The following is a 22,643-nucleotide window of genomic DNA, read 5'->3' as shown; positions in this document are numbered from 1 at the left end:
AAGTCGTTCAGATACTAGCAGGCCCTAGGAAAGCTTTGAATATATATCAAGAATTCTTCTCAGTACACAGGTCCCACCCCATCAACGTCAGCCCTGGTCAGCTGAGGCTAGAGCAAAACATCTGGGCTTTCCCCACACCTCTTTGGCCCTGGGCAGTCTTTGCCAGTGCCCACACCATAGCAATGCTGCATTAGATGCTGACTGGTCTCATTTCATGCAAGACCTCAAACAATGCTTCCACCATGATCCTAGAATGGCATTTAGCCATAGTCACCCTGGATTCAGACCAGATCCCAAATAAGCACTATAGGTCTCTCCAGGTAGTGTTGCTCCAAATGGTTTATACTGCAGTGGATTTCATGGAAATTAAATGAGTTAATTCACCAGGTGTATGATGATTGGGTAGAGTCCGTCTGGAAGCATCTCAGTGCAAATACTGGACATTTCATCCCGCCTATGACCTATCATGGCCTACAAATTCTATCCAGCTTCACCAGTACTTGCGTGAGAAACCTTCATTTCTAAATTTAAAGCAGCATTTCAGGAACTACTGAATGTTCATACTGTCATAGTTAAGCTTTTATCCCCAGGATTGTTTGTCTGTGGAATGTGTCAGAAGCTTTTAGTTATAACTCATAACTAATAATACTGGAGGTGGATTCAAGAACTCCAGGTTTAGTCACATGCCTGTCTCAGATATTTTGCCATAAAGTTTCATTATTCCTGTATGCTACAGAATAGCCTCTAAGTTGTACTTTTTTCCCATGTCACAAAAACTGACAAGAAAGGTAAAAATGCTAAATTCTTAACAAATCCAAATTAATTAATCAAGATAGTTTCTTGAGGCGAAGATATTTTTTTTCTTCAATGCTCCCGTGTTTTTCATTGTAAGATCCTCTACCCTGCCTTGCAAGTCAGCATGAATAATTAGAAAACTACAGTTCCCAGGAAGGAACGCCATTCATCCTCCTCTCTTCTAATTCCAGTATTCTTAATTTCTACAGGAGTGGGAGGAAGTAGTTTGCTGAAACTGCTGGTTGTACCTAAGTCATCATCCACAGACACAGGCAACATTCTTGTCTATGTCTCAAATGGACATAGGTTTTTCTGCGGACTCACAATAAAGAAAGGAATTATGTAAAAAATATTTCTCCTTGAACATGCCAAAATGAATTCAGAATAGTAAGAAGAAATGTTCTTTTCTTTGACAACAAGGAATTGCGGTTTGGGGGCCTGGAAAGGATTCCTGAGTATTACAATCCAATACACTTATACTACAGGCAACTACATCATATATTTCCTTTCGTCCTATTTCAGTATCATAATAAAAAAAAATTAGATCTCATGGTAAACATGCTTAAGTGGAAGTAGTCTTAGTGTTCTGATGGTTTTTAGAGGACCTCCGTGAAATTATCCAGTACGTAGCTGCTGTATAGTGTTGGGAACTGTACAGTATGGGAGAAAGGAGCATGATTTGTAGATGGGGAATTGTATATAGTTGAATTGACATCTCTTGGTGGTAAGGTAAGATTTACTTACATTTAATGGATCTGGTTTTGCCACTGTTATTTCCACGTGTCATCATAATGCACATAAATGGCCCAAGCAAGTCCATCACAATTACTCGGGTGCATACGGTTGACCAAACTGGACTCTCTACAGGTAATAAAGTTAATTTATAGTTTTAATTTTAATTGTATTTAGTGGCCAAGATACAATATTTCAATATGATGGGATGTGCTATGTCACTCTGGTTCTTACTCATTTCTAAACTTCCCTAGGTTTGGTGGAATTGGCTCTACACTGAGCTTTGCCTTTCTCCTGCAGAGAAGTGGTCATGTAATTATGCTGCATATTAGGTTTGGGGGGCTTTTTTGTAGGGGAGGAATGCATACGCAAACAAAGGTGATGCATGTGTTATAACAATCTATTTAAGAATGAGACTCATGTTACTTACATTAATCATGTAATCAGAACTGGAAGGGACAATAATGAAATTGTTGTTAGCGCTTTAGAGCCCTGTCTCCTCTTTCCCCCGCTTCACCCTTCAGAAGAGGTTCTTATCGGGGACCAGCAGACTATTTACATTCTTCTCTCTCTAGTCACATGACAGTGGGATTATATCTGTAGTAAAAGAGCCAGAAAGTTTATACGTATTTCATTTTCTACCTGTCAATGATGTTTAGTCTCATCAGTTGCATTTTAACTGGATCGTATTCTGTACTTCCATTTCCAACTTCTTTTCCCTTATTCAGAATTTATTTAAGGAACAATTGCATGGCAAAAGGGCTCTATCCAGATTCAGAGCTGATTAATATACCTTTTTTTACTTTTGAGTAACATAATCCAAATACCTAGGGTTAGCCCTTCCTTTGTTATTGAAGGAAATGACACGAGAATGGTACCCCTGCTCTTTGATGTACTTTCCCAGAAAGGAAAGTGTGCTTGAAATTACTATTGCTGCCCGATGTCATTTTCTAGCGTGCATAAATGTTCTTTTCTGCAATAACGTGTTTGAAGTTTTCCCTGCGTTTTTAGATTGCCACAGGCGTTGAAATAAGCTGTGGGAATGCATATTCACACGTATGCCATGCTCTACATCCTGCCTAGACTACCTTGTGCAACATCTTGTCCAGAACGATTATTCTGGGGGAAACTAGAGTTAAAATAAGCTGCCACTGCAACAGAATACAGAAGGAACGTAGGAGCAGATTCAAAAGTAGCTACCAAAAATCCACACCTACAGGGGTGGACAGTCAGAATTTCATTCGGACATTGGTCAGGGAAGGCAGCAGAAAACCCTTATGTGAGCTTCACTCTCTCTGGGATTTGCCCTATAATAACCTTGATTTCCATGCAGTATCTCTATATGCAAGGTGCATTGGGGTTAACACATCTTAAACCATCCTTTGTACTTTCCTTGGATTGTTCCCTCCCCAACCCGGGATCTAGAAAGGTCCTTAGACGAACTTACCCTTGGGGGCCTAAATTATCCCTGTTTTACCAGCACACAGTTCACTGATGATACTGCTTTAGCCTCTTGCCTACCCTAGGTGAAGCCAGGCTTCCTGTTTTTTGAGGAGTCTTAGAAATCAGCCTACATTCACAACATTTGTGCCTGAAAAATATCTTCCTTTCATTGCTTCCCAAGATTTAAGCCTGCATGCATTTTGCCATGAATTAAAAAAAAAAAAAAAAAAAGGTGAGCAAAACAGAGAATGTTTATTATGACTAGTTTACAACAGTTTAATTTTTAGAGAAGGCACACTGGGTAATTCTTGTCCTCCCTCCTCTCTTTGTATACAGCATCCATTCAGGAACAGTGGAGGAGGAGTGAAGAATAAAGTCGTGGTTTGACATTCTATTGATACAAACCCAACGATTTTATTCAGAGTTCAGCAAATAACTAGTCAGGCAAACTCCTTGCTCCACAGAGTATAATATCCTGAGTGTTCATACTACTTAGGAACATTAATTATTTTAATGAGATATGGTCCTTTTCAGGATGATTTTCTGCTTTTAAGGCAGAAGCAGCTCAGGGTACTATAAGTAACAATTCGGAGAAAAACCTCAAAGACTTGAGTATGATAGAACCAGAAAGAAACTACATGATGGGACAGAAATTGGAAAAATAACTACATTTCTCAATGTCTGACTCTCCTTGATTTTTTTTCTTTTTTTTTAAACAGAGTTTTTTCCCTAACCTCTGACATTGTGGTTACTCTGTGGGGAATTTCATCAGAAATCAGTTGAAATAAAAGATGAATCTCTTTCCTGACAAATTCCAAAGCATGTGTCTATCAGATATTATTCAGACTAGTGGCAACAAAAAATGTAAACTATAAAATATGCCTGATGTTTCTCTTTTACAGAAAGCTGTGGGAAACAAAACAGCTGGTGAGACTTACGCTGAATACAAATAAAACTGATGTGCATTCTTAGGAATATGCAGAATTAAAATAAAGCAACAAAGAAGACGGAGACCTGGAGTTGAACAAACGAAACCAACTACTTATCTATATAGTTAAAATTTTGAAAAACACAAAAACTACGTAGGAGCTGACTTCCAGTTTTCAAAGGAAGTGAATGTGAAGGTGTTTAAAGCTATTTTTATGCTACAGTTTATGGTGCAAATAGTACCTAAGTCACCTCAAATCTTTTGGAAAATCTGTCCTTAGGCACTTCTGAAGCCCCTTTTGTTGACTGAAAGAGCATTACACAGAGTAACGCGTGGAAGCCTTTTTCATTAATCTTGAAAGTCAAACAGGTAGGGAAGTTTGTATGGGAAAGGCTGCTGATCGGTAAAAGGGCAAAGTCTCCTTCCCAGCATTCTGTTCCTCTGTCTATGTCACAGATAACTTATTTGACACTTGAATGTAAAAAGCCAAGCTTGCTTTCTCTGATTTAGCACAGTCTCTGCCAGAAGTTGTTTATTTAGTAATGGCCAGTTTTTCTATTTTTGAAGCTAAATTTTCATACATTTACAGATTAATATTACCCTTAGTGATTATAACACATTTGATTTTTAGTCAGTAGAAGAAACAAAATTTGAATTGCAGATGGCACTGAAGTTCCAAGGGCCCACACAAAACTGCTAGCAACTGTATGAGTTATTATAGCCACTCATATGGATATCTGATGGCAACAATTCAGTTCACAATTTGTCCATTAAGTTCCTACCATTTGAAACGTTTGATTCCAACAAAAAGCAGTCACAGGAACAGACTTTATTTGTATTTGTTGTTATTCTGCAAGCTTTTGTGCCTTCTTTAGGACTTACCCGACTCCTGTATGTTTAACATATTTTTATTAAGTACATACCACTTCGTATCTTTTTCAGATACATTTTCCCCGACACTGGCCATCTCTCCTAGCCTAATTCACAGCAAAACCATTGAAAACAAAAGTTGTCTTTTTGGTTTTCATAAAAAGGATCATGTGGAATATAGATCAAAATATGATTATACATTAAAAGGCATTGAGAAGGGAAGAGTAGAAACAATTCTGTTCCATTAGCAATTTTTCTACTGGTAGACTTAATCTGAAGTTCACTTACAAGTGAACTCAATTTCAGTCCAAGTTCAGTTTTAAAATGAAACTATTGGATTTAGTGCCACAGGAAGAAAGGAAGTGGCTTTAAATTAATCTTGCAAAGGAATTAATACTATGTGTATTTCATTTCATGAAAGTATATGGTTTATCTCTTCTATGTAATTATTAGGGATGGACTCTGCATCAAATCCATTCCTGCATAAGTTTAAAACAGGCTTAGTTCAATGTTGGGGTTTTCTTTCAGCCAAGAGCAGAAGCCTAATTGTAGACACACCAAGCTATAAGAAGTTGTTCTCATGATATCCCTTTGCTGGCAAAAGGAAATGAGCACTGGAAAACCCATAAGAAAATTTGATCATGTAACATTTCCAAACCAAAGAGGTTTGGACAAGTTTTGGTTAAGCAGACTAATTTTTGGATGCCTATCTGAACTGAACAGTCTGAATTTTTTGAGGTTCAATGTTGATTGCTATCCATTTGAAGAGCTGTTGGCACTTCTATACATATAATCAACAAAAGCCTTTCATCCAAAATGCTTCCAGCTTGCTCTGTTGTGTTTCTAGTGTATGCTCATAAACTGGCAGTGTTGAAACAAGCTGTCTTCTGACATAAAAATAAAAAGAAAGGTAGCCATAAGTTCTTCAGACAAAAACTGCAGATGGTCGTAAACTGGTACCGGTTTACCAGTAAACTGGTAAAATACTACAAAATCTGCTGCAAAAAAACTGTGATAGTGAGGTTTTGGTTTTATAAGCCATTACATTCTAAAGTGAACTTAAGTCATCCACCTAGTCTTTACTGTCATTTCAGTGGGAAAAAGTATCCCTAGAGCTGCAAAAGGCTGCTTGAGATTACACGGTTTCCTCTCTCATCAGAAGAAGTTGTCACAATGGGTGTTATTAGGATGAAGGTGGATGGACACAAATGAATTGTATAGCTGTTTCTGCCCTGGGCTCTTCTATATTGTCTTCAGTTTATACAGAAAGGAAGTACCTTTTTTGGTTGCAAGGTTTTGCTTTTTTTAAATGGGACCCCAGGATATGTCTAACTACAGCACTGAATGCATTAACAGGACACACTGTTGTCCCGCAATAGATAAGAATATAACACCATCTCTAGAATGCGCAGCCTAAGAAGGAAGGTCTAAGGCAGCAATGGTTGGATTAAATTGCTTATATTTTTGTTACTTACCTGATGTCTAAGTTTCTGAGCACATGAAGGCTTCATGAAGCACTTTTACACCAGTTACAAATGTGAAACTTCTAAACCTTCATGTCCTCTCATCGCATGTTACAATCAGGTATGATTTTACTGTTCACTATTTTAAAATATTTTGCATAAGCTGTCTTATGATGCTCTTCATACATTCCTCTTGCACAATTCCTCCTTTTAGGTCTATCTGTCCAAAGATTTTTATTATTTCCTATTCGACTTTTTCTAGTTCTCCCAGATACATTGGAAAGACCATCACCAAACCCAACCAAACTAACCTAGGTAAAGGATCACCCTAGCTTACAGACCATGGCTAGGGCTATTCAAAGACAGAGTTTGCTGTTTGATTCATGGTACACTGAGCAAAGATTCACTGGTGAGGTGTTCATGATAAGCAATGTTTTGGTTTGCTGTTTTTTTTTTTATTATTATTATTTTTCCTGAATATCTAATGTTAATTTAGAAATACACAATGATGCCATGGATCCCAAATAGTTCCTTGCAGTTTACCTTGCTGAACCTCACATTAAGACTATAAAAAAGTCTGGTCAGTTTGTTTCTTTTTTCTTTCAGCCCATATTGTATAATACAAAATCTTTCCCATTTTATTTTTGTTTCCTAGCTTCTTCTCTGCCCTAGTTCCTCCTCTGCTTAGTTGCAACTTCACACTGTGGAAACTTGCGTTACTATGACTAACTGAGGAGAGAATGAGTCATAAATTACTCACTAGCAGGAGAAGCATCTTAGCAGGCCCACAATGACTTAAAACATCAGATGGGTTTCTGGCTCAAGGTCAAACTCCTAGAGATCCCATACATAGATCTAAAAAAGCACTAATTAAAATTATTGGCTCTTAACTGTCCACCTTGTAGAGAGTCTGGTTACACAGCATTCTAACAAGCCACTGGCAAAGGGAGCCAAGCATCTTCTCATGAACACGTTGTAGTCCTTTTTACTTCTCTTTGCTGTACCAGGAAGTAAACACAATATTAGGAATTTGCTTCTTTAATCTTTGTTACCCAAGATGTAAATTGTAGTGCATTACTTTGTCCACTAACCAGGGGATTTGACTTCTGCTTTTACTTAGAACAAACTAGGTTTTGTTACTAAAGAAAAGTCCAAAACTCCTCAACCGAAAACACCTCATTGTATATCACTCCAGACAAGCATGAATACAAGGCTAATAGAGCAAAAACCAGTTCCTTGCTCAATGAACTGTTCAAACAGGCTCACATGTCTCTGACTAGTTCATGGCACTAGGTACATTGACACACATCACATGTTAGAGCTATCAGCTAAAACACATGCGAGGCAGATTGCATAGGGCTGTTGGTTCTGTTGTCCTTTCAGTGAGAGGACAGCTTTCAGAGGCTGTTATTGGACATGAAGTTGGTGTATTCTCTGCAAGTTTCAAGGAAGCTGTTCAGAAGCAGGCCCTGCTCAGTGAAGTACACAGCTCAACGTTGGTACGCTATAGCTAGCTCAGTTTCCATCAAGTCCACACTCAGCTCAACCCAAGCCTTGAAATTGCACTATTTGGTGATGCATTTGCAGCCAAATGGGAAGTAAAGGTGGGGAGGAATCCCCAGCCTGGGCGATCAGGTCCCCTGCTCAGGGACTCAGCTTTCTTCTCCTCAGCCAGGGCACACGCGCCTCACACTCATAGCTGGTTCCCAGTTGAAGGGAAAATACCAGTTGTGTTGACTGACTGTTAATTTCGGTGGCAGCAGCAAGCACAAGAGGTCATTCAAAACTGAGAGTGAATACTTTTGTAGGTTATTATTAGTGGCTGCAAGATGGAAATGTGATTCTCTGGCAAATAGCAATTTTCTGACTTGGACTCTCGTTGAGAAAGCTATTCCCAAGCACTGCCATCATGCCACTTTTATAAACAGCACAGATGAAAGTAAGAAGGGGATTTCTCAGAGAATGTCAGCAGTTTTTCAACACTTAAAAAAAAGAAAAAAAAAAATTCACTTCCTGCAGTATTTTCTCTGAAATGCAAAATGGGCACAGGCTGCCCAGCCTCAGTCCCCTAGCAGGAAACAGACTCTCTTTTTCAGCTCAAGTACTCCCACTCCTTCTGTTCACTGATTGATTTTGTTTTGCTTGACTTGACAAGACCAGGTTGGACAAATCTGAATTATCTGTATGTTGCTGGCTGGATCAGCTGCAGATCCTTTAGTACGCTTGTCATTTAGTCTTATAAATTACATTAATGAGGGCTGTAAATCTTAGCTCTGAGGACACAGCTATACAATAAAAAACATTTCAGAGCTTTAAAAAAGAAAAGACTCCCCTAGCATGCAGGCTGTTCTTTAAACGCAAAGCATCATCTCTTGGATTTTGCCCTGGATTTCTGTTGGTTAGTTTTCTAGTTACCTTATTTAGAGAAAAAAGTAAGCTTACCTAATAGGCAAATTTTGCTAAACTCTTTCAGAAGAATGGGAGGAAAACATAATTTCACATGAATCTACGAAGTTTTGCACAGGTAGAAATATGTGACAAAATGTTGTGCAAACATGTTTTAAAGAGTGGTCTAAAAGTTTGTTCAGGTATCTTTAACCACAGATTTCATAGATTAAATTAATGCCAGCCACTAGCCAATAAAAGAATACATATATTCTGCCCATCCTCTACCTATGCCTGAATAAAAAAAAAATAAGAAAATTAAAGAAAAGAGACTGTCAAGAAATGTATAAACCTATGAAATCATTAGCAGAAAGATCCATGTTTAAAATTCAAGTCTTCTGACTTTCAGTACTGCAAGAAGCATAAGATGTATTGAAGGACATTCCCAAAACTGGCTTCCTCTGATGTCAGTCTTTTCATACACAGAAGGGTTATAAACAAGTGATACAATGCTCCCACCTTTTTCCAAGTTCTCTTTACAAAGCATTTAGCATGCAATTAAATGTATTAAATGAACAGTCTGAGTCATATACTAAAAAGTGTAGGCCCCTTCCACAGTCTTATACATATTTTTGTATTATAACAGATTTATCAGCCAAAACAATATTTTAACAAATGTAAACAGCTCAAATAAATTTGTTACTTGTCTGAAGTAATTATAAACAAGTAACATGCTATTTTCTTTGGAGAACCATACTAAAAGATGTATTATAGGGCACACTAATTCCTAGCAACATTAGAATTCTCTTCCTCCATCTCTTCCTCATATTCCTGACTTTCTTTGATAGAAATACACGGAGTTGCATTCTTGGGTTTTGATTGGTTTTTTATATGGCTTTTTAGCTTGTACACAAGGACTAGAGTCTATTACTAATGCATATGCATTCATTGGTTTGACAGGACACAAACATTTCACAAAGTCGAAGATAGTTTTGAGTGTGCATGGTTTATTCACACACTGAATGACACTCTGTCATTTATTGCTCAAGTGTAACTTGTTAGACTCAAACACAGCTTTTCTTCCGTTGTTAGCTACCTTGCATATGATCTGCAGGTCTGCTCTTTAAATTAATATATCAGACATCCTCTGCCACCTCCAGCATTTTTTATGGACATCTCCCAAGAACTGTCAACAGCTACAAAAATTCTTCAACTTTCTGTACCTCTGTGTAACACTAATAACCAGGAACTTTCCACAAGCTCTACAAAGGTCTTGTTAACACTCTTCGTTGTCTGGACCATGCTTATTCCAGTAATCACATGGACATCTACTGGGTAGTGCCAATGCCCAGGGAATAATGGACGTGCCAGTACTTCTCTAGTGTCCAGCAATTAGTAAGTTCCTAAGTAAATTCCTGCCTATTCTGAGAATTACTCATTTCCTAAGATCCTTCCAACTCACTTTGAAAAAAAAAAGTCTGAAAATGTTTATTTGGATGTCTGAGCATAACATTTCCGTGCACAGGAATTATTCTCAAAATGTTTCTTCTTTATACTGTAGCATGCTTGTTACTCTACCTTGATGGATTTCAGAAAGTCCTCTGTGCAAATGAACAGAAGAAAGACAACTGACCAGTTACTAGATGGACAATATCATCACATATTAGAATAGCTCTTTCACCCAAGCATATCGCAGATTAAAGATACAGTATCTGTTTGATATTTCAGTATCCTAGGCATTTTCAGTTCTGCTAATTTTCTTGGAACAGTTCAATTTTAACCTGTCCCTCAATTATCTCCTACAGATGCTTCAGTGTTCAGAACTTGGATGACACCAACTAGCTTTCTGGACATATCTTCAGCAGTCTCAGAATGTGCCCTTTTGTGTGGTTTACACATAAACACATATTGTAAGCTACTTAGTGGTTGTGTACAGTTCAGATAATTGGATGCATAGGTCCAGGGCACAATGGCACAAATGGAATTCAGATGCAGGTCCAATGCTTTTTCACTACCAGCCCATGCTGACCTTAAAATTGCATCTTGATATCAGTGTAAGAGATCCAGAATATTTCAATTGCCACCATCTCTTAGGATCCACAAAATGCAGTTAGTGACTCTAATAACACATTTTTTGCTCACAGAAACAGGTTCCACTCAATCTTTGTCCCATACATTTTGCTACAAGGTCTATACAGACAAATATCTAAAGATGGTTGGACCCTTTCTTGAATCAGTTTGGTTTCTTAACCCTGCTGAAAACTAATCAGCAAAGTCCAGGGAAGGGTGGAAAAAGAGGCAGAAAGAAAGGAAGAGAACAAGTCCACCTCCTTTCAGTGTCAAGAAACTGGTAGATTTCATAGCTGCTCACAGCACTGTAGCCTCAGATATATTTCAGAAATGGTTATGTCTTGTAAAAATGAGTGGCTATAAAGGATGGCATCAAAATGTGCTCAGCAGATGTTGCCACAAGTCTTGTTGACACATTTAAGTGCTTCTTCCAACTGGGAAACACTGGCTGTGCAATTACCCTTCACAAGTCCTTTGTCTTTTTAAGTATTAGTCTTCCATCTCATTTGTAACCTTTTTTAGTGACTTCCTAGAAATTTCTTTTTCCAAAGACATAGCACTTTGTTCTTCCTCAATAACACACGAAAGGTGCGTTCACCATGAACAATTTGTGGCCTCTTTGATGATACTGAAGTTTGGGTATTTCAGCTTCATGCAAAATTTTGGCAACATCCAAAATTGAAAAATCAATGGGAATTTGGTCAGCTCCCAGCAGGATATGTTACAAATTATGTCCCAAGATTACACTAGATTGCTATTTGGAGGGATATCACTGAAGTTAAATGAATGAAAAATGTCCTCTGACTGAAAGGACTCTGCTCTGTCCTCCTCCTTCACTGCTTATCACAAATGTGATCTTCACCATAGAAGTGAAATGTATGCTTAAACCCTGTAACACATCTTAGAAATGTTGTAAACTACATTAAAAAAAAACATCACCAAAGCCATATTAATACAAGCATTAATATTGAAAGTACAACTAAAATTGTAGAAGCAATATTTATGAGGAAATCACAGCATAGATAAAATGATACTGCCAAATTGCACTAGCTGCCTATTTGCCTCTTTTTTTTACTTCTGCCAGTTACTATCCTGGCTTGTGTATTACCAAGTAACTTGCTAAAGCCAGACCTAAACAAAGAGAAGTGAAATTTTGCCAGGAATAGAGCTGCAGAATTTCTCTCCTTGGGTTTGTGGGTTTTTTTATTATTATTTTCTTTTTTTTTATTCATTAGCAAATCCCTACAAAACGATTGGCTGAAATACACTTCAGGCCATGAGTGCAAGTAAACTAATTTCCTGGCATTACAGTAAAACCACTTATCTCATCTATCACCTATCATTATTAATTACCGTGTTACAAATCCTGGAACAAACAAAAGGCCAGGAATGTGGAAAACCAGGTTATAGGGCTCCTCAGACATTTTGCTGTGGCCTTTTCATTAAGTCCAAACATAATTGCAGGTATTAGCAACAAAGACAGCAGTGGTAAATCTGATCAATGAAATTACACAATTAAATGGTCCATTGTAATGGCATTGCCCAAGAAGCAGAGATCAAGATATGTATGTTAGAGAAAAGCGTCAAACTTGGGTGGCTGACTGAGACACTGAACATCACTACTGTTGCCATACATCCAGGTGGAATTTATTACCTACAGGGTATAGAAAAAAAGAGTGCAAAGGAAATCTGATCTCTGCAGGAATGACTGCACCTACTGAAAGCATTTGTCTTAAACTGTTTTACTTCCTTGCCCGGACGCTATGGCAAAACTATTATTTTTTGCTACAATTATAAATCCTCAAAGTTTAATCTTATAGCCAGCCAGCCTGGCAAGAAACCTGACTTTGCCACTGTGATCATCTACCGGAAAGGTCAACAATTTTATTTTAATAACATACAGCTTAAGAAGCCAAACTCTCATTTTTTTATTCACTTCTGCAAGCAAAAATCTCACAAAGGTCAATGGGAATTATGACTGAATGAGGACTGAGTTAAAATTTTGGTCTTTGGGCCAACATTAATACTTTTAACAGTAGGCCAATTTAATCTCTGATGTAATTCCATCTATCTCAGTTGACAGCTGGTCCTGTCTCAAATTGTACCGTTTGTTCTAAAAACATTTAAGCAGTTTTATTATTGAGAAATGGACATAAATCAATTGATAAATTCATCCTGGAAACTGAGAATATTTGCAAAGGAAGGGAGCCTTAACTGTAACATTAAATTCTACAGATATAATTCACAGCTTCACTATACCCTACTTAGATCACCAAAGAGCTGATTTAACACAACTGAAAACCATACCTGTGCGCTCACAAAATATACATGTGACTAAAACATTTTATAGTTTATTAAAATGTGACTGGTTCTTTAAATTCACAATCACAAACAGGTCCCTAATGCAAAATGGTCTATTCCATCCTATTTTTACATTCATATCCATAATAGAGATCTGCCCAGACTGTACTAAGTTTTTATGTCCATGCCGTTATACAAATACAGAGCTTCATGAGAAAAATCAGAAGGTTCGGTTAGATCCAAGGGAAAATATGCCCGATAAAACCAACATTGAGATTTATGTGTTTCCAGAGAACACATTGAAAAGATCCAGAAAGATCTTTGCTTGTTTTGACTTCTTGCCTGGTCTGAGGGTTCGTTATACATCTAAAAGTTGAACTGAAAGATTAGAAACCTTGGTGAACCTAGACTGTTTTCAACAAGGCAGGATTTGGGGCTTAGGCTCATTAAGGAATGTCAATCTGAAGCTACAGTCAATCTTAAGAAAATTGTTTGTCTGCTTTGAGGTTAACTGCCCTCCCCTAAAAGAAGTACCCTGGATATACACGTTCAGAGAAAATAAAACAGTGTCTATAACTGAGATTATTTAAAAGACTGAAACACACATCTTCCCCCCTTTTTTTTAAAAACAAATAAATTTGCAGGAAAAAAAAAAGGAAAAAAGTGTATATTTTTCTCTGCTTTACGTATGCTTTTTAAAACCCCTTCATTACATACCAAGTAAATATCTAAGGTTGTTTTACCCAGTCATAAAGATTGGTAAAATACCTTAGGGGAGTTTAAGTCCACAGGGCATGCAAAAAATCGTTCAAAGCCTGACCCCAACCATCTTTTTCTTTGTCATGCTTAAGCCTGAATAAAATGGGGCTTTTCTTTCCACAGCAGTCTTCTCCATTTTCTTCTGTTTTGTTTTTCTATTTCAGTGATGAGGAATGCATCAAGGGACAGATGAATTAATCTCTAATACCATATGTGTACATGTGAATACTTCAGTATGTTCACGAAAACAAGGCTTTCATAACTACTGTACTAACTGATAAAGGCACTTTTTTCCCCCCGCGGTTGTCCTAAAAGTGCACTGTAAATGCTCTCTTTCATAAGTCTTGAAGGCTCTGCGCAAGACACTGGAATTCCCATCTGTACAATGCATGCTTTCATCTGTGTGATCATCAACACATGTCGAATATGTTTCTGAAAGCCTGTTTTAAAGCTATGGCCATGGGACATCATGTGACCACTGAATCATTTTCTTCCAGCTGAGGGTACATTTTATCTTGCCAGACATTTTCATAGTTTGTGAAGCAGTTCCTGAAGTCTGATTCAGCTGCTCATGATGTGGCTGTCTGCTTGTCTGAGTGCAGGGGAAGGTTTAGGATTTCATATTCCTCTCCACGCTGTGACTTTTAATCCTCTAAAATGTTTCCTGAGTGTTGAACATATGCCTGTTTGATTACTCCTGGCAAATGGCATTTAGGAACAGTTTGTTGATTAATTCTAAGCTGCACTGTGATGGTCTTCAAAGAACACCTTAATAATTTTAAGTAAGCCATGAGGAAAAGATCTTTTTTCCCTTCCAAAATACATTCTGCAGCAGCATTTTTCATATTGATGAAAATAATATTTTCATGGCATATTAGGAGAGCTTTTGGGGCTATGTAATGTTTTTATCTACCCCATATTTAATAGGATTTATTGCATACGCCCTCCATCTAATGAGGTCAAACGCACATAGCAAAGTCTGTTAACCAAATAAAATAAGTCAGGCAGCTGCAGACTTCAAGTAACTAAATCAGTGGAACTGAAAATCTAGTAGCAAACTCTAGTTATCCCTGAAAGTATACCGAATTTTTTTTAGTGCCGGTTCAGTGCACATACAAAACGTTTAAGCTACAGTGTGAGAATTAGGGTAATACAGTGAGCACCCTCAGCCAAATGCTGACCTCACCCGACCTCTGTTTTTCTTACCAGTAGGTCAGCATCCTACCCATCACTTGGACAGTCACGCGATTTTACCACTGCGGGACAAACAGGTAAGAATCAGAAGGTATAGGCACATTAAGTCCCTTTTCAGAGTTACAGGGCTTTAATTTTCATCTTACTTTCATTTCTTTTTCCTTGAGGATTTTTCTGGTTGGCTTTACATGTGGGTTACTGAAAACTGCCTAATGTAAACTGTTTAGTATAATCAGTACCACAGTGGAGCCTAGACATACATAGGCTTTCCTAAAATTGTACAACTCTTAAAATTCTTTTAGGCACCAGAGACACAGAAGGTCTATTAAGTGATCCAGCCCATTTCCCAGTCTCATTTATGTGCTGGATTTTTTGGTTCATCCAATCTAGTTTCAAACTGTCTCAAGTGACGTGGCTTCCTTTATTTCCTGCAAGAGACAATTCAGTATTCTAATAGATCTTGCTGTCAGGATGTTTCCCCTGATATTCTGCATAATTCTTCCTTTTTTCGTTTTGTCCCATTAATGCAAGTTATACTCCCTTTCCCTTAATTTATATCATTGTTTTTCAAAGGAAACATAACAAAAGTTTTAATGAAAAGGAAGCCTGTCCTATGTAAACAATAAAAATTCATGTTAGAAAGAAACATTTGCCTTACTTCTATGAACCACGGAATTAATACGAGGAAAAGCAATACAGGCACACAGCTCATGCTGTGTTGTGGTCAAACAGAACTCCAGCAATAAAGTTGCAAGACCTTCACTAATTCCACTACCTATTATTCAAGTAGGCTATAAATCTGGTAAACTTTTTCCATTGGCCAACCTTACTCACTAATCAAGCTTAATTAGCAATTTATGTAAGGGCTCGATTCCAAGGTCTTTGAAGTCAATGGGATTCTTTCCATCAGTTTCACTGGGATCTGGATGATGCCTATATTATACATGAAAACACCACTGCATTTAATAGTATTCTAACAGCACAAAAGTAAATAATGTGGGAATATCAAGAAAATACTTTTTCACAATACCTTTTCCATCTTTTACTTCTGTGAAAGTGTCTTTCATGAAATCATCTGCACCCTATACTTTTAGAGCAAGACGATTTTTCAAACCCTCTCAATTTTCAGTTTAAAATTATTTAAGCTGTAACAGCATGCCAAGTGAAGTATCAATTTCTTTGACAAAGAATTCGTTTTCCATGTGGTTTCAGTAACAATAAGCTTTAACCTGTTTACAGTAGTTATAAAAGCAGTAACATGAGTACGTCTCTGCAATATTACTAGACCAATTTAAGATAAGGTTTCACAGCCCATGTATTACCACTTTCTTTCTTCTCCTTCTATAGTTATCTGGTCAGTTGACTTTCACAGAACAATTTTTCCTATGGGAGTATAGAGGAAAGTGCTAATAGCAGCTGCATTCTGCCTCTCTTGCGTGAAGTTCAGAGATGTTAAATGCATTCCAGCATACGCTGTCGACCAACCCCGCGCTCTGCCTCTCACAGATAGTTTGGAGTCTTTTATTTTGATAAATGACTTGGCATTCTGAAGGGTGGTCAATTTTCATCCAAGTAAAACAGGCTGATGTATTGGCAAGGAGATAACATCTTACAGCTTTGCTCAGTGATGTATACTAAACCTAAGCAAGGCATGAACACATATACACCCATATCTAACATATGGACTTCATCTCTTTCCCTCTCCTCGGCACTCTCTCTCCCCTTCGCTATGTGCAGGCAAAACTCCCATGTTCGTGCTAAATTGTTGCTGGTCCAGTTAAAGTAAACAAAGTAGAGATAATGCTGCTTTTCTTTCCAGCCAGAAATGCTGGTTTCCTGCTTAAATGCATACCTTTGATGGTGGTTCACTGGCAGAACTTGCCTTAGGTAAAAGAAACATAATTATGCAATTTTCTGCTAAAATATTTTTGCCCGGAAAGAGAGAGGGAAAATGAGATCTAATCCAATCTCCCAAGGAGTGTCCATTTGTAAAATTAAAACTATTTTATTGCTCTAAGCTCATTTCTATTTTAAAAAAAAAAAAAGTTTTGACTAATGTTTACATGAAGCTAGCGAGCAGCAATCTAGGGGAGCCCTGTGGCCGTATGGGCTTCATACTGAGCCAGCAAGTCAGATGTTTTTGGAATAGGGTATATTGCATTCACAAATTACATATATAGAATGGTTAGGGTATATACACAAAAGATACAGACCTTAATAAGACATGAAGTACAAACAGTCTGTATTATTTCTACATTTCCAAATTCCAAGGTGAAAGAGGGCAGCGTTGTCTGCTTATCACACTGTCGATCTTAGAAGTCAGTTTCTCAGCCTTTAAATGAGTGAAGCTGAAAGGCTTGCAACATGTCATATTTAATGGAACTGACTGAACTAATTGCTGTGAAAGTACACTGTCACAGCCTAATAAAACTAGATATGAAGCAAGGCTACGTTCACTGTTAAAATGTTCTCTTTACGCAAAGTAATTATGATGCCGGATCACAGAGGTGGTGATGCAGTTCAACACGCAGTAGTGACATGTGGCTATTACAAGTACAAGTTAACAGATAAAATTTGAGACATCTTATTTCTCACAATTAAGGGGTCCGTGATGTTTTACTGTCAATGCAAGTGAGCTGTTTTTCCTCCGCATCCCATTACCTAGCATGCAGAACAACAGAACTTCACCCAGCAAGCAGCTGGGAAACAGTCCCTTGGCCTGAAGCTGCTACAAAAGTACACGCACAATATGGAACAGGCTAATAAAACTTTCTCATATTTTCCCTGGTCGTGCCTTTTGTGATCTTTTCAGTGCTTGGGAAAGTTCTGATGCAACATTTTATGGCTCAGCACTTCCCCCACTGGGCAGTAATAATCATCAGTGCTTAGGAAATCCGCTTTTCTACACTGTTATGGAAAGAAGCAGTTAATTTGCATTTCTCATCAGAATTTAACATGGAGTTCGTTGTGTCTCAAAGGCAGGGGAGGCACCAGAGAAGCCCTGTGCTGTTCTTCTCTTAGCACTCATCTGCCCTCACCAGAGCAAAGGCTCGGATGGAGCAGAGGTTTCCCTCCGCCCGAGGCATGATTTCCCCTGCATCCACGGTGATGCTGTTGCAGAGACAAGAGGTAGGTACTGGGCTGAGGTCAGTTTAAGTATGTGCTGATCCACCACAGGTGAGCCACTTTTCATTAAAGGACTGACCCCTACCCTCTGCTGTTGGAGATTGTGGCTTGATAGACACTGGTGCAGCCTTACCTCTTCCATTCAAAAATGAAGCCCAACCCAAAAGCTGGACCCTACTTTCACTTCACACTGGCAGCAGTTTCCAGTTAAAAATGTTCCAAAGCTGCAAAGTCGGGATGTTGCACTGTAGCAGTTTTCTAAGCCTCTTAAGTTTCTGCACAGATTATAACAACCTCATTTCGGCCGCAGGGTATCTTCACTGACATCAGCAAATTTGGCTCAATGTCCTCCAATAGATGGGCAATTTGTTTTCATAATAAACAATACCACAAATCACAAGAAAAGCAGCATAGCAGCCAAAATATGTTCAGTCCTTATAAGAAAAGAAACAGACTCTGCTACAATCAAAGGATTTCCTTTTCATTTTGGTGTAGTGGAATATTGCATTCTCTCAGAGGGTTTCTGTCTCTGATACCATCGAACAGTCTTAAGGACAGTAGAGACTATCTTATAACATGGGTTTGCATAAAGCCACTTTGGAACAGGAAAAAAAATTACGAGGATTTCAAGCAAAACTGAATGAGAAAACTATCAGGAATATTTAATTCACTTTATGAAGGATTCACATTATTAAAACTACCACTCCTCTGCTGTCCATTTCTTTGAGTTACTATTACCATGTCGATTTCTTAGCCTTTCTATGGAGGAGGAAAAACTGTTTCTTTTTCTGTATGAGCATTAAATATATAACAAATTTATGATGAATACAGCAAGCAAAGTAAATAACGAATAGAAAAAAAATTGTTTAAAGGAATATATGAGTATTTCTTAGGTGGCAAAGCTCGTGTACCTGGAGAAGAACACCCCAGACAGATGTAGTTTAATGGTGGGGCCTTTCTTGACTCTCTATTCAAAGTAAATAGCACCCATAAACAGCTGCTATTCACCAAACATAGCAGAACTGTATTTGGATGGATATCCAACGACATTTCCATAGCCTCTGATCTGCCCTTTTTTTAAACAAGTAAGAGAGAACAGAGTACACACTGTCTAGAGAAGTACAATTTGGTATTCGAAAAGATCTCTGAGTGCGAGCAGTGCTATGCCCTCAAAACATCTTCCAGTCAAGTTTTCGAGAGAGAACTTAGCGGCGTTAATTATGAATTTGCACTTTGTGACTGAAAACCAGTAAATAGCATAGCATATACACATATATTTAACTGCCAGTGACATATTATTTTGCTTTTAGGTTTTATTCCTTTAGGTTTGGTTTGTTCGGAGACCTCACAAAGCTCAAGTCCAACCAAGATAAAAGTATAGCTGAGACAGTTCTCTTATGAAATAAACAGCATGTGTTGTGCTATCCTATAGTCATATCATACCATTATAAATAAGTTTAAAATTATGTAGAAAACACAAATGAATCTTTTGAACTTGGTTCAGGAATCAGTTTGGAGTCTAGCAGAAAGATCTGATATTTTCTTATTCAAGTATAACTTCTCTCCCCTATTCTAATGATGCTCTTTCCTGGCTCTTCACAACCCACAGGCTCTTATGATTATGGTGCAGGATGTCCTGTCTGTGGTTTCAGAGGAATGTGGGAAGGACGTATTCCAATGTGTCTGTGATGCTTAGGACAACTTTCTTTGAACTGAGACCTGTGCTGTCACTGTAGGCAGCTAATATGTTTCAGGAGTCATTTTTTTCCTGTACCATTTACTCGGTACGTGATGGGTTTTGTCCATTCATCAGAAAGAAGCCACAAAGCTGAAAGTATGAAAATACAATCTGAAAATGTATGGTTTGGTTTTTTTTTTTCTGTCCTAAGGATCACATCCCTGGCAGTCGAGGTAAAACAATAGCAAGAAATATTTACATGTATTTAAAGGAAACTGAGTTAAGTTCTGACTTCAAACTTCATTGGATTTTGAGGCACTGCATCAGTGAGGATGCAGAAGGTGGTTGCTCCTTTTGGAATGGAAAGCAAAACCAGCAAATGCCTGTCAAAGAGACAAAACGGAAAGCTGCTATTTGAAAACTGGCAAGCTTGATATGCGTATTTGAGGAAGGTAAATGACATTTACTGCACCCACACAAATTACTTCAGTGTCATGAAAAGGTACTCAAATTATTTTTAAACTAGCAAGATTTTATCACTGTAGATCGTTCACAGCAGTACAGGGCATCATATGGATGCATTTTCTCTGCTTTTTGGAGTTCCTTGATGCCCCGCTGACCTGGTTCTGCCCCATGCCATCCAAAGTGTGCTCACCCAGACACGTCTATGTTCGACTGCAGTTGCCTTTGTGTCCTCTATACTACCTCATAATACAAAAATCACTGCAGGCTCTTAGTGTACTTTCACAGCTGAAGAATCTTGCTTGAAACTTAAATCTGCTCAGTAAATTCCAAATGCCACCATAAACTGGAATCAATGAATCCAGTCATTCGTGTATTACATACAAAACATACTGGGAAAACGTGTTTTTAAGAAGAGCAGACATGCAAAGAAAGTGAGAACTGCGGTACGGCATATGACAGACAGCAAAAGGGTACTATTTATAACCTACTTTGAGATCAAGAATATCAATTAAGAATGTTAAGAAAGTAGCATTTCTTCAAGTGAAATGTTCAACAACTAAGGAAGCAAGATAGACATAAGAGGGTTCCTTTAGAGCTATTAGCCGTTTGAGTTATTAAAAGAGCAGAGGGATGTTATCACTGCAAATATTTTCAATCACTAAACTCTCCCTGACCTCAATAGGAGTAAGATGAGGCTCCAAGAGATAACAGAAAATACCTGTAAGACTTGACCATGATTCACACTGAGGCAAGACCTTTCCAGTGTTTCCAGCAGGATATAAAGAAATACATGAAATACTTGTCTCTCTTTGGCTGTCAGGGTGATATAAATTAAACTGGCCACTAAATACCTTGATTTACAGTACATTACCCTGAAACGTAGTGGATTACATTGAATAACTGGTAGTTGTAGTCACTTCTTTCACTTTCCAGCCTGTTTGATATTATCATTCATTTTTCTACTGAAGAACATCAGCTGTATTTTAAAACCAATGTGGGGTGAAGTGAGGCTAAGGATGCTCACTGGTTGTTCTTTCCTTGTTCTTTCCATTCAGTACAACAATAGCAGAGCTTTACACAATGGAACGTCTCTGTCCAAGGCAGAAAAAGAGAGTGAGAAAAGCCCAGCTGGAGTTTACAGAACCAGAGGGAATTCAGCTAATTATATGATATAGCCATTAATGTTATCTGTCTGACTCTGTTTTGTAAAATAAACACTTTATGAAGTTATCATTATGAGCTTTAGTTTTTCCAAAAAACTGAACATTCCGCAGGAAAGGGATCTGAAACATTTACAGTTTCTGCCAACTGTTTAAACTACTCTAACACCAAATGCAATTAAATGCAAAGTTGATCAGGAGAACAACTTTGCACTTTTTTTTTGCATAAGACTAAATGGTAATGTGGAACGAGGGGAATTTCAAGAAAAGTAAGCTTAATTTATAAGAAGAAGAAACCGGACGTCCTTGTTAAAATCTCCACAGTAATAACCGTATAAATTACACAGACAGTGTAGGCAATGCCCATTGTGTTTCATGGATTTTGTTTTTTAATATTAGATACACTTAAAATATATGGCTGCAACCATATATTTTTTGCATGTACCAACAATCAATTTGCACATGCACAGACTAGAACTACATGCACTGGAAAACTTGTAGTACTTTATCAAGATGTGGTCCTGAATGTTCTTTTGCTTTTGTATTTTCTGTTTGTTCATGGACTTTATGTCATCTTTCTTTCTTTCTTTTTTTTTCTCCACAGATAGTAGTAGCTCCAAACGTGGATGCTTCAGAAGAGACAAAAGAAATATGGCTGTTTAAAGAAACAGGGTACGCTTACAACAGCAGATTACATAAATGCCATGTAACTAAGAACTCAAAAGAGCTTGGCTGCATGCATTCAAAACAAAATTTAGCTAATTAATTATAGTAATGAATTTGTACCAGGCACAACCCAGTTTCTATTCGTTTCTATGCAACAAGTTCTGTTGTGTAGAATTTTAATAAAAATGTTTCAAAAACATTAATCACAGTATTTCCAAAGAAAATGTCATCAACAGCCCAGTTTATTGATAATCTGATAAGGAAAAATCACCCTGAGAACATTTGCTAGCAGCAGACGTTCCAGCTTCTCCTCCAAACTCCTGCCTCCATAGGTACTGACGTTGCATACACATGTCCCCGTGCGACTGTTTGCGTGAGACCACTAGCAGATACTTTATATCTTATTTTAATTCAGTGATAATACTGAATTTGCATCTAATAACTAGATGCCGGAATTCTCTTTTCTTTTTAAGGAATGATAGAACTGGTAAATTAAGTGGCTCTACAAAACTATTTATTTCACAGTGCCTATAAGATCTAGTCTATTAGTTTCATAAGCAAAAAATGGAATTAACTTTATCTTACAAGAACTGTTTGTTTCACCACAG

This window comes from Charadrius vociferus, unplaced genomic scaffold (assembly GCF_000708025.1).
Source record: "Charadrius vociferus isolate BGI_N301 unplaced genomic scaffold, ASM70802v2 scaffold192, whole genome shotgun sequence".
NCBI lineage: Eukaryota > Metazoa > Chordata > Aves > Charadriiformes > Charadriidae > Charadrius > Charadrius vociferus.
The sequence above is the reverse complement of the archived record's forward strand: the minus strand, read 5'-3'. Positions refer to the sequence as shown.